Raw genomic sequence first — 12,875 nt, 5'->3', positions numbered from 1 at the left:
ATGGTATTTAGGTTAAATGATTGAAGTGTTAACATTTCATTGCGACAAAGTCCCGCCTTGGGCTGCTTGCTGTGGTACACCCCAGGGTTTGGATAGTAGTGTTCACAGTTGAGCCTGTCAAGTGTACTGCACAAGTGCAGCCGTCGTACCAAATCTAGTGTGAATACATTTAAGGTGTGAACGCAATCCTGCAAACATTGGTGTTCAACAAGGAGGCAGGCTGAGATGACTTGAAGAGTGGAGGTGGAACTCCTAATGCTTTTAAATTCTGATCTATTGACATCCAATAATATCAATACAATATTTGAACTAATTCCTCATTCTATTTTATTACATTGAGCAAAACAAAGTCAATAGAATACAGTAAATACTTGAAAGCAAAAACTACTATTCAATTAAATCCTTTGTTTTCTTTTTTTTTTCTTTGTCATAAAAAAGGGAAGTTTTTGTCATGAAAAAGAGAGGTTTTTTTGGGTTGGTGCACTAATTGTAAGTGTATCTTGTGTTTATTATGTTGATTTAATAAAAAAAAAAAAAAAACAATTGAAAAAAAAAAAATAATAAAACATTTACATGAATAAAAACATATTCTGCGGCCCGGTAACAATCGGCCCCGGTGGTTGGGGACCACTGCATTAAGGGATCCAGCTATTTATCCCAATTTGTTTTGTCCTTGTGCGTAGAACTTACGGATCATGGTTTTTAGCGTTTTATTTAGCTGTTCCACCAGCCCATCCGTCTGTGGATGGTACACACTGGTGCGGCTCACTTTAATTCCCAATAATCCATACAGTTCCTTTTATTGTGCGTGACATGAAGGACGTGCCCTGGTCAGTAAGAATCTCTTTCGGGATTCCAACTCGGGAAATGACCTGAAACAGTGCTTGCGCCACACTCTTTGCAGAGATGGAGCGCAGGGGCACTGCTTTGGGGTAGCGCGTTGCGTAATCCACCTGGACTAACACAAAGCGATATCCCCGTGAGCTTGGGTGAAATGGTCCGATGAGGTCCATCCCAATTATCTCGAATGGGACCTCCATGAGCGGCAATGGCCGCAAAGGTGCCTTCTGAGTTGCCGCTGGGTTCACCAGCTGGCAGTCCGGGCAGGCAGCGCACCAACGGCGCACGTATGCCCGGATGCCCGGCCAATAGAACCGGACCATGACCTGATTGAGTGTTTTATCATACCCCATGTGCCCGGCCATCGCGTTGAAATGTCCCGCCTGGAAAATCATTTCCCGATGGCATTTTGGCACCAACAATTGGGTGATTTCCTCCCCTGTCTGAGTGTCAGTGTCACGGCTCACTTGGTATAATCTATCTCTAATAACAGAGAAGTGAGAGAGTACCCGCGCTGACGGTCGATGTACTACACCTGGTCACAAGCAGCGCGCAAAGTTTCATCACGAGTCTGCTCAAGGGGAAAATCCTCCATAGAGCGCCATCAGGGGGGCGGGTGGGCTTCTCGTGGAGACCCCGCCGATTCACGCTCGGCAGTGTCGGATGGACCCGCGTCGCCACTGAGAACCGAGCGGATGCTCCCCTTTCCTATGGTCCGTGAACGCACCCCACGCATTATGTCAGTAGACGTCTAAACACCAGCCAATTTGTGCCCAAAATTACGTGGTGCGAGAGGTGCGCGCTTACAGCTACCTCAACCCTATGCTTTTGGCCCTCATACCAAATTTCTACTGGCACCATAGGGTACTCGTGCACATCCGCATGAACACACCTGATTTTTAGCCGTTTTGCATGCCTCAAAACCCCGGGTAAAACCAGGTTCTGGTGGATCATGGTCTGCCCGCAGGCCGAATCCACCATCGCCTGGTATGTATTCCCTTGTATCGTTACCTTGATACTGTACGTCTCACTCGGGCCGGGGGAAGGTACCGAAGGTCCGGCCACCCGAGTCACGCAGCCCACCTCCACCTGCGGAGGTCCATGACGCGCGTGACCAGGGCGCTCACGCCTCTGGCACGCCTGCCCAAGCGTTTGAGGGGCCATCTGCGCGGGAGATGTTCTGGAGGCAGCATCCGGGACCTGCGGAGACAGAGCATAGGGAGGGTCACGTTGGTTAAGGTGGGGCATGTATATTTCTCTCTCCTCATGTCGTAGGCTCGGTCCGTGCGCCGTTGATGTTGGTTGCGCCTCGCGGTGAACGGCCAGGTGGTCCTCGGCGAGGGTCACCGCTGCTGCGAGGTCCTTGGGCCGGTGGTACCGGATCCAGTTCGCCGTCCACGTCAGGATTGCCTCCACAAACTGCTCGAACAGGATTTGGTCCATCTCCCTATCCTGGCTGCAGCCAGCGCGTCGCCGCTTCTTGGAGCCGCTGGCAAAAGGCAAATGGCCGGTCCTTCCCCAGACGCATGGACCGGAACCGGCGTCTGTTGTCTTCGGCGGTGCCTCCCGTTTGGTCCAGCACCGCCCTCCTCAGGTCCTCAAAGCGCACTATGGAGGCCGCCGGCAAGCTGAGCACCGCAGGCTGTGCCTCTCCTGTCAGGAGCAGCAAGAGCCGCACCCCCCACTCTCTTTCCGGTCATGCGCAGGCTCTAGCCGTAGCCGAAAAAATGTCCAAAAATGCATGGGGATCTTCCTTTTCCACCATGCGTTGGATGGTGACGTCCGTAGGCACTGGCCGTGCCCCACCCACCTGGTCCGCTAATGCCCGCCGGACCTGGCATTGTTGACGGGTGCCCGCTGCCAGCTCAGTGAGCACGCCTGCGAGAGCTGTCTGGGGGTCGTCTTTCCCCGCCTCCGGTGGTCCAGCCAGGTTGGGCGCCAAATTGTGGAAAACTCTTTCTTCCCCGTTCTTTGGACCACCAAGCACTGACATGACAGGCTCTTAAGGGTCACAAGATATTTATTTTTTCAATAAATCGGTCTTTGTTTTGTTTTTCAGCAATTGTCTCTTGTGCACGTCTCGCTCTCGTTCTCACTCGTGCGCAACTATTCACCAACCACCTCCTTCCGGACTGCTGCCTTTAACAGAGCGACAGGTGATTAGACAAACACTTTCAGCTGTGTCAGCCACTCACCTGTCGCTAATCTCGAAGCCGGTCCTGCCACACTCCGCTTCGCTGTAGGTGCCCAGGCCACGCCCACCACACTTATAAAATATGATGTGGCCAAATACAAACACATGCTCCTTCCAATCCTATAAGATAATTATACATGACATAATTAACCACAATAGTATACTTGATAATAAAATACAAGATACTAAGAAATGCAGTTCATTTGAAATAATGTAGTTGGTTATCAATAGTTTAGGGCAGTGGTTCTCAACCTTTTTTCAGTGATGTACCCCCTGCGATTTTTTTTTAAATTCAAATACCCCCTAATCAGAGCAAAACATTTTTGGTTTAAAAAAAGAGATAAATAAGTAAAATACAGCATTATGTCATCAGTTTCTGATTTATTAAATCGTATAACAGTGCAAAATACTTGCTACCGATTTTTATCGATCTGTTAATGTTCGCTTTATTTTGTTTTGTCAGACAGACCTTCAAAGCAGGGTCTATCACATGCCTGTGTTTCACCAATCAAATGCAGTCACTGGTGACGTTTGACTCCATTTCACCAATCAAACAGAGCTAGGCGGTCACATGATTAACTGCACATTTTGTTTTTTTATAAACATTTATTTATAAATTTCAACATTTACAAACAGTTGAAAATAATAATCAAAATAAGTACAAAAACAGTACAAAACAGTATAAAAACCGTACAAAACAGTGCCAGGAGGTTGTAAATTCAAAGTAACTAAATTAGAATGCAAAATATATATATATATATATATATATATATATATATATATATATATATATATAAAATAAACATTATATATATATATATATATATATATATATATATATATATATATATATATATATATATATATATATAAAAAAATGAACAAAGTGCAAAGCCATAGGCTCACTCAATCTAAGTAAATAACTTAACACAGCATCATCCTTTCACAGCTTTTTGGTTGTTAGAGGTAAAGTGTTTTAATGTAGAGTTCTAAATATTTTTTAAAGGCACAAAAACAGGTCGGGTATTGAGAAACTTACATTTATGATAATAAAACTTAGCCAATAGTATAATGAGGTTGCAAAGGTAACGTTCATTTTTTTCAATACAGTGTAAAACCAAATATATATTATTTAATATATATTATTGTTTTAGTTGCTTAAAAGATTTTCCTGGCTCTGAATTTGTTCATTGCTATTTTTATATTTTTGTGCATTAAACGAACAGGTTACTCGACAGTTACTCAGTACTTGAGTAGTTTTTTCACAACATACTTTTTACTTTTACTCAAGTTAATATTCGGGCGACTACTCCTTACTTTTACTTGAGTAATACATTTTTAAAGTAACAGTACTCTTACTTGAGTACAATTTCCGGCTACTCCACCCACCTCTGTTCTTAGACAGCAGCTCGAAGACATACATACGCTGGCTTGATTACATGACGATAGCACGTACAGATATGCATAAAAACACTCCTACAGACATTAAACATTAAATGTTATAGTACATCTGAATAGTTTTAGTTATACTGTAAATATTGCCTGAAGTGATGAATGAACAATCAATTCGAGTAGAAACGCTACGGACGATTTAAAGACGGAACGGCACTTGTACTTCGGTTGAAAGCCCTAAACAGAAGGCGACAGCAGCACTTGCTGAGAGCGAATTCGTCCAAAAGATGGCGCAAGATGTGGAAAATAATACCAAACTTTATCAGTGTCTATGCTTGTTTTGTTTTTTTAAACTATTTGATTTATTAACCGCACTGTTTTATAAGCTGTTGGGTTCAAAGTGTAGGAAAAAGGTAGCGGCTTACAGTCCGAAAATAAAGGTGCATAACTTAAAAAAAACTACTTGACTAAATATTTTGATAAAAAACACAATTCTCAACGAGAACTCTTACTTTTCTTTACAATGCAGAGAGAGCTATACACAGAGCTGGTTTCTGTGCCTTGGTCTTGGTTATGAATGTTTTCTTTTTGTGTGCGTTGAGCTACTCTGAGAGCGATTTATCACAACCCCACATGGTCCTAGCTGGGCGAATAGGGTTATATTTCATACTGGCTTTCAGTAAGGCAAAGCTATTGTTCTGGTGATGTAGGACCTCTTCAGACAGCTTGAATTGGTTACAATTTTTTCTACCTGTTTGAAACAGTATTTCATTCGCTATGTATGTATTTTAGTTGCATTTTCAATTAATAATTTTGTATTAATGGAGAAAGATTTTGTTCTATCATATCCACGTTGAATCACGCTTTGTTGAGATGACATGTACAATACATCTAATTGGATGCAGATAACAGATCCTCTGTGAAGCAAAACTTTTGCCAACCACTTTTTTGTAATGTAAAAGTTTTAAACACATTATTGATGAGTTCCTCATTTTCCAGAACAAACCATTTGATTGTTCTATTTTTTTATGAGCTTTTTGTATTGCATTAACTTGCAGTGAATTCAGTCTAAAGACATATGTCCATCAGGTACATTATAATCCAGCATAACTAAAGTTAATACATTTTACAATTTAGTCTCGTGGCAGAATTCTTTCTTTTACTGTTATTTTTTTATTCTATTTTTTAAAGGACACTGTATCTTCCATGTCAATTATTCCATTGTAACACAAGCGGTGCACAATCTATCTGAATATGATAACCACATCTAATATGGTCGACCACTTTTTTTTACCGTGACATTTGAGACGAATAGGTATAATTTATATTTCAACTTCTGTTGTAATAGTTTTACCTTTATTATTATCACTAAACAGCATTAAAAGACGCACACTGAGACTTCCTGTTCAGCGCAAATTAAGCTTCCAAATGAGTTTATAAGGCATTTTTAACCCGGATTATACAACAGCAAATGGTCTGTAAGGTCTGTATTTTAATTAGCGCATTATTATACCAGCATGACACCCAAAGCCCTTTAAGAAAAAATAGTAAAAACTGATGAAAAAAAGAAGAACATTTCTATCGGCACAAAGTGCTACCTTACAAGCCCCAAAATAACCTTTTTGAAAATCAAAACTACATTTCCTGCAATTTGGTGCTACACTATATTTTATCTTTTGGTTATATTGTCATCTGCCAACTTCTATTTGCTGTCTTTTTGACACTTACATGTCCCATGTAATGTACCCCAGAAGTTTTGTTTGTTTTTAGTTGATAGTTTACTAACAATATTATCATTGAAAGTGTAATGTAAAAGTCTATAACATGCATGCAAATAACTTACATAAGATAGCGTTTCCTATTTGGCAACTCTGGTAATATACATCCGGAGTTGTAACCTCTACCACCATCACTTCGAACATATACCTTCTCACTTGCTACTAATAAATGGTCTAGATCAGGGGTCACCAACCTTTTTGAAACCAAGCGCTATTCTTGGGTCCTGATTAATGCGAAGGGCTACCAGTTTGATACACACTTAAATAAATTGTATTTCTGTTTGTCATTCTTTCGTATAATTTTTTTCCTTTTACGGACGTTTTTTTGTAGAGAATAAATGATGAAAAAAAACACATAATTGAATGGTTTAAAAAGGGGATGGAATACGAAAAAAATGAAAATTAAATTTTGAAACATAGTTTATCTTCCATTTAGACTCTTTAAAATTCAAAATTCTTCCGAAAAAAAGAAGAGAAAAATCTAGCTGATTCGAATCTTTTGAAAAAATTTTAAAAAGGATGTATGGAACATAATTAGTCATTTTTCCTGATTAAGATTAACTTTATAATTTTGATGACATGTTTTAAATACGTTAAAATCCAATCTGCACTTTGTTAGAATATATAACAATATGGACCAAGCTATATTTCTAACAAAGACAAATCATTATTTATTCTAGATTTTCCAGAACAAAAATGTTTAAAGAAATTCAAAAGTCTTTGAAATAAGATTTAATTTTGATTCTACAGATTTTCTAGATTTGCCAGAATATGTTTAGTTTATTTTAATCATAATAAGTTTGAAAAAATATTTCACAAATATTCTTCGTCGAAAAAACAAAAGCTAAATTGAAGAATTTAATTAAAACGTATTTATTATTCTTTACAATAAAACTAATACATTTACTTGAACATTGATTAAAATGTTCAGGAAAGAAGAGGAAGGAATTGAAAAGGTAAAAAGTTATGTGTTTAAAAATCCTAAAATAATTTTTAAAGTTGTTTTTTTCTCTAAAATTGTCTTTCTGAGAATTATAAGAAGCAAAGTAAAAAAAATAATAATTAATTTATTCAAACAAGTGAAGACCAAGTCTTTCAAATATTTTCTTGGATTTGCAAATTCTATTTGAGTTTTGTCTCTCTTAGAATTAAAAATGTTGAGCAAAGCGAGACCAGCTTGCTAGTAAATAAATACAATTTTAAAAATAGAGGCAGCTCACTGGTAAGTGCTGCTGTTTGAGCTATTTTTAGAACAGGCCAGCGGGCTACTCATCTGGTCCTTATGGGCTACCTGGAGCCCGCGGGCACCGCGTTGGTGACCCCTGGTCTAGATATTACAACTGATTCAAAACTGACATTGTTCGGATTGTAATGATCCAAATATGATTAGCAGCAAAGTAGAAAGCAATCAACGTTGTGGCTCGGAGAGAGAAATGCAGACGACGAGAAGTGAGCGAGCTAGATGATGCTAAATATGTCAACTAGTGAGCTTGTTTCGGCACCTTGCCCCACAATTCAGTGTGGCGTTTACGCAATAGTAACAGCGGGGACCTGCGATTAATTTTTTGTATGTTCTGTTACGCCAGGTCATTTATTGTTTGTCATTTTTTGGTTTCACTTCCTGTCCCGTGCTGTAACTCCCTCCAAATAGCACGGACACAATGGCTTTCTTGAACTGATTTATTTGAAGGCTTCCTTTCCCTTTAAATTCATTGCGAAAACTGTAATAAAAATTGCAAACCCAAAAATAATAACATGCACAGCATGTGGATCAAACATTTTACCAAGTAAAATACCAACAAATGACAAACAAATGCCTTGTTGGCCTGCATGCTTCTTTTAGGAGGACATTGTGATCTTCTGGCTCTTGTAGCCCAAACCCTTAAAGTCCTTGTGACACTTTTTAGTCTTTTTTACAATCAGTCGTTCTCTTTCTCCCTTCTCATTGCATCAAAAAAATGTCTACTCATACCCGGAAGTAACTTCCTTACATCCGACGACAGACCAAACGAGACTTTTCAAAATTACATGTTTAACCATAGTAACTCAAATAAAGCCTACTAATTAACTTTTATGCATTTTGATTTAAATTCCCTTTTATGAACTAAACTTATTCTGTTTTTAGAGAAATAAAACAAATGATAATAAATATTGGTAGAAACAGTTACACGTGCTCTTATTTTGGTGACTTTTCAACTTTTGTTAGGGCTTGCCTGTAACTGCTTCACGCCTGTCCCCTGAGCACTTTTCCTGCACCTATTTTTTGTTGGCAATTAGGGCTATTTAAGTTGAGCCTAAAGCAACGTTCTTTGTTGGGACTTTATTTACTTTTCTTTCCATGATGAAGACAAGAACGGACGTACTTTGTCGACGGCGTCTGTTACACCTAATCGGGAGTTTTTTTTAACTGTTTTTGTTGTCTATGTAGTCTGTCCAATTTGTTTTTTTTTTGTTGTGCATAGCTTCCTCTTCGATTTCAGAACATTTTCATGTTGCTCTTGCCTTTTCTTTGTTTGGTCATTAAAATCATAGTATACCAGCAAATTGCCTCCTCGGTTGTCTTCATATTTTGAAAACAATATAACCTTTGTCGTTTCACGCAACGCAAACCTAACAATTTTGTTTGAATCCTATTTTATTGTATTGTAGCGTGTTTACATAGTTCACCCACAGAACTTTTGTTATTGTTAAAGTTCCAGACGAACGGGTTTTCCCGGAACACATTTCCGGAGTTGTGAGGAGTATGGATACTGCTCGTTTGCTGATAATAAAACAAAGTCTGAATGTCATTTAAACAATTAGCTCCATCTTTTGAAAACTCCTTTTGACTACCATCTTTACATGCTACAATATTTCATAAAAAAAAACGTGGAAGTGATATTTGGACGTGAAAACTAATGTTTAAAAACACCAATTTCTGCGTTTTTATGGATATTTCCCATGCCACATTCACACACATTACGAACAAAAGATCCACCTTTTTAGTTTTTTTCAAAACCAGAACAAAAATTGCACATGTACAAAAGCTTTGTTGTCATTTTAAACATTCAAGAAAAACACTGTTGTGGTTATGTTGCTTCAGAGTAAAACTACCACAAAAAAAGAGAAGAATTAAAAATGCACACATGAAGGTAACCATTGCGGAAAGAACATTTCTAATATGCTTCATTATTGAATTGTTCATCAGGTCCGACTTAGTTTTGTATGTCCTTAATTTCTGTATTTAGTTGTCTGTCTATCTGTATTGGCCCTGCAATGAGGTGGCGACTTGTCCTGGGTGTACCCCGCCTTCCGCCCGATTGTAGCTGAGATGAGCACCAGTGCCCCCCGCAACCCCAAAGGGTGTAAGCGGTAGAAAATTGATGGATGGATAGTTCCTGTTTAGCGCTCTTATTTTGGCTGAGGCCCGGTTCATTGGACTGGATTGGAGATGACGTGGCGCGTTTGAGAGAGTCGTCGTGCCAGCAACCTGAGGGTTCCTGGTTCAATCCCCATCTTCGAACCAACCTCGCCACGTCCTTTGTTTCGTTGAGCAAGACCCTTCACCCTTGCTCCTGATGGGTCGTGGTTAGGGCCTGGCATGGCAGCTCCTGCCATCAGTGTGTGAATGTGTGTCTGAATGGGTGAATGTGGAAATAGTGTCAAAGTGCTTTGAGTACCTTGAAGGTAGAAAAGGGCTGTACAAGTATAACCCATCGAACCTATTGAACAACTTTTGAGGAAGATCGGCTGACGAATCAGAAGGTAGCCGACCAGCGTCAGTTGGGATATCGAAGAAAGCAGACACCAAAAGAATGGGGGAAGTGGGGAAGAAGACAAAGGAGGGTAATTACGGCTGTGTAGGGAATGGACCAGAGGCCAGAGATGAAGGTTCAAGTGGGAGTGTAGAAAGAATGGATGTCAATCAGGATGGTTGGAGATTTAAAGAGAAGAGGGAAGCCTGTAGGGTAGAAGAAGGGAGGAGTGTCTCAGCACTGAACCCATTTAGGCTATCAAAGGTGTTAAATCTGGAATGTACCAGAAGACATGACAATGGAGAAGCTCAAGGCAAATCTAAAAAGGGTTTTTTGTTTGATTGATTGATTGAAACTTTTATTAGTAGATTGCACAGTTCAGTACATATTCCGTTCAATTGACCACGAAATGGTAACACCCGAGTACGTTTTTCAACTTGTTTAAGTCAGGTTCCACGTTAATCAATTCATGGTACAATATATACTATCAGCATAATACAGTCATCAGACAAATTAATCATCGTAGTATATACATTGAATTATTTACATTATTTACAATCCGGCGGGTGGGATGTGGATGGAGGAGGATGTTAGTCTTGGGTAGCAGTTGCCTGGAGGTGTTCTTTTAGTGTGGTTTTGAACGAGCCTAGAGATGCACTTTCTTTTACACCTGTTGGGAGTGCATTCCATATTGATGCGGCATAGAAGGAGAATGAGTCAAGACCTTTGTTAGATCGGAATCTGGATTTAACGTGGTTTGTGGAGCTCACCTGGTGTTGTGATTATGGCGGTCATTTATGTTATGGAAGTAGTTTGACATGTATTTCAGTATCAGGGAAGTGTAAAACATTTTATAGACGAGGCTCATTGCGAGTTGTTTTACTCTGTCCTCCACCCTGAGCCAGCCTACATTGGAGAAGTCGGTAGGAGTGAGGTGTGATCTGGGGTGGACGTCTAGACGTAACCTGATTAGCTTGTCCTGGGATGTTTGGAGTCTAGATTTGAGGGTTTTGGGGGTGCTTGGGTACCAGGAGGCGCAAGCGTAATTGAAAAAGGGTTGAATGAGAGTTCCCGCTAGAATCTTCATGGTGTTTTTGTTGACCAGAGAGGAGATTCTGTAGAGAAATCTTGTTCGTTGGTTGACCTTTTTAATGACTTTGGTTGCCATTTTATCACAGGAAAGATTGGCCTCTAGAATGGAACCTAGGTAGGTGATCTCATCTTTCCTGGTGATAACAATGTCACCCACTTTTATAGTGAAGTCACTGACTTTCTTAAGGTTGATGTTGGACCCAAATAGGATGGATTCATGGTAAACTGAAAGAAGCAAGGAGATTGCAGATAACCCGATATGGAGGGAAGAAAAACAGTGGAAGTGGGTTGTTGGGGTTCGAGAAGAAAACTTTGCCAGATAAGGTTTTTTTTTATCTCATGAGCTACAATGTTTGCGAATATGACCCGGGGCCTAGCACAGGTGTGCTAGGTGTGGTAAGGATCACAAATATTCAGTGTACTGTGGTGCAACCTAGATGCAGTAATGGTGGAGGGGATCAAAGTGTAGCTTTTAGGTGGTGTGAGCAGATGAAAATAGCAAAATTAAGTTCAGCAGGTTAAAGTGCAGCAGAAAGTTGCACTTTAAAGGGACGGCGTGGCGCAGTGGGAGAGTGGCCATGCGCAACCCGAGGGTCCCTGGTTCAATCCCCACCTAGTACCAACCTCGTCACGTCCGTTGTGTCCTGAGCAAGACACTTCACCCTTGCTCCTGATGGGTGCTGGTTAGTACCCTGCATGGCAGCTCCCTCCATCAGTGTGTGAATGGGTAAATGTGGAAGTAATGTCAAAGCGCTTTGAGTACCTTGAAGGTAGAAAAGCGCTATACAAGTACAACCCATTTAAAGTTGTATAAGCAAAAGCTTTGAGAGGGGTCAACTCCTAAAGGGGGTGGCGTGAAAGTGAATCCAATGAAAAACAGGGGGGACAAGGGTGAGAAAGTTAGTCCTAGGAACAAGGGGGAACTGGAAAATGGAAATTAAGAGATCATGGTGGAAGTAGCATCATTTTTGGTTAAGTGGGTGTGAAGGACTCTCGCTGTTGTGCGGGTTCCCGGGACCACCAAGGAAGAACATGGCTTTGAGCAGTTTTGACTTTCTTTATTTTCCAATAACAAAACCCTTTTTCGGGTTGCTTTTCAGTCGCCCACGTCGTCTGCCTCTCGCTCTCCCTCTCGCTCTCTTCCGGGTTGCATGCGCTTTGTCTCGTTCTGTCGTTGTCTCCCTCTTCCCTTCCTCTACTGCTGCCCTTTTGTACAGTGAGAGAAGATTCATTAATCGTATACAGGTGCGCGATCCACACCCCTGATCTCGATTGTAGCGTTGCTCCCGGCACGCCGCTCGCTCGCCATCCCCGCCGCCATCTTGGGCCGGGCTCCGGCGTGCCCTGTCCCTCTGTCGGACTGTCGGCTCCGCCTCGCCACAGTGGGCTTGCATGAGAAGAGGTGAGAAATTACTTGAGTGCGCAGGCTCGCCCAGAGTTTGTAGGTGTGGAGTAATAGTTTAATATTTTTAGAATTGCAATGAAATACTAATTGTTCATTGGCTAATGGAAATGAGTTAAAAGGTGTATGATATTTTGCATGATATCTAGGAGACATGGCCGCGACCAAATTTAGATTTCAAGATAAGAGGATTTATTACTGTGAGATGTGATCGGGTGTGTGAGAGGTGGGTGAGCAACCTTTTCTAAGACAAGCTGTATCTTTTAGAATGTAGGAATAAGAAAGGACCAGGAATATGTGTCGGTTAAAATCTGGTGGTATTGAAAAATGATTACAATCCAAGTAAACATTTGGGTCTTGGTAAGCTGATGACAATTGAAGGCATTGATGGGAGTAAAGTGACAGTATCTTGGGATTTTAATACAAAGTCATTTGTGGGAAAG

The 12,875-nt window shown here is 40.7% G+C and overlaps 1 protein-coding gene across 5 annotated transcripts in view; it reads left to right on the top strand.

Annotated features, from left to right (window-relative positions):
- The window catches only part of rbfox3a (RNA binding fox-1 homolog 3a), a 1,176,173-nt gene that overhangs the window by 273,243 nt on the left and 890,055 nt on the right, over window positions 1–12,875 (top strand). The window lies entirely within an intron of this gene.

Source organism: Nerophis ophidion, linkage group LG08, assembly GCF_033978795.1.
Source record: "Nerophis ophidion isolate RoL-2023_Sa linkage group LG08, RoL_Noph_v1.0, whole genome shotgun sequence".
NCBI lineage: Eukaryota > Metazoa > Chordata > Actinopteri > Syngnathiformes > Syngnathidae > Nerophis > Nerophis ophidion.
This window is presented reverse-complemented; position numbering and strand designations above follow the sequence as displayed.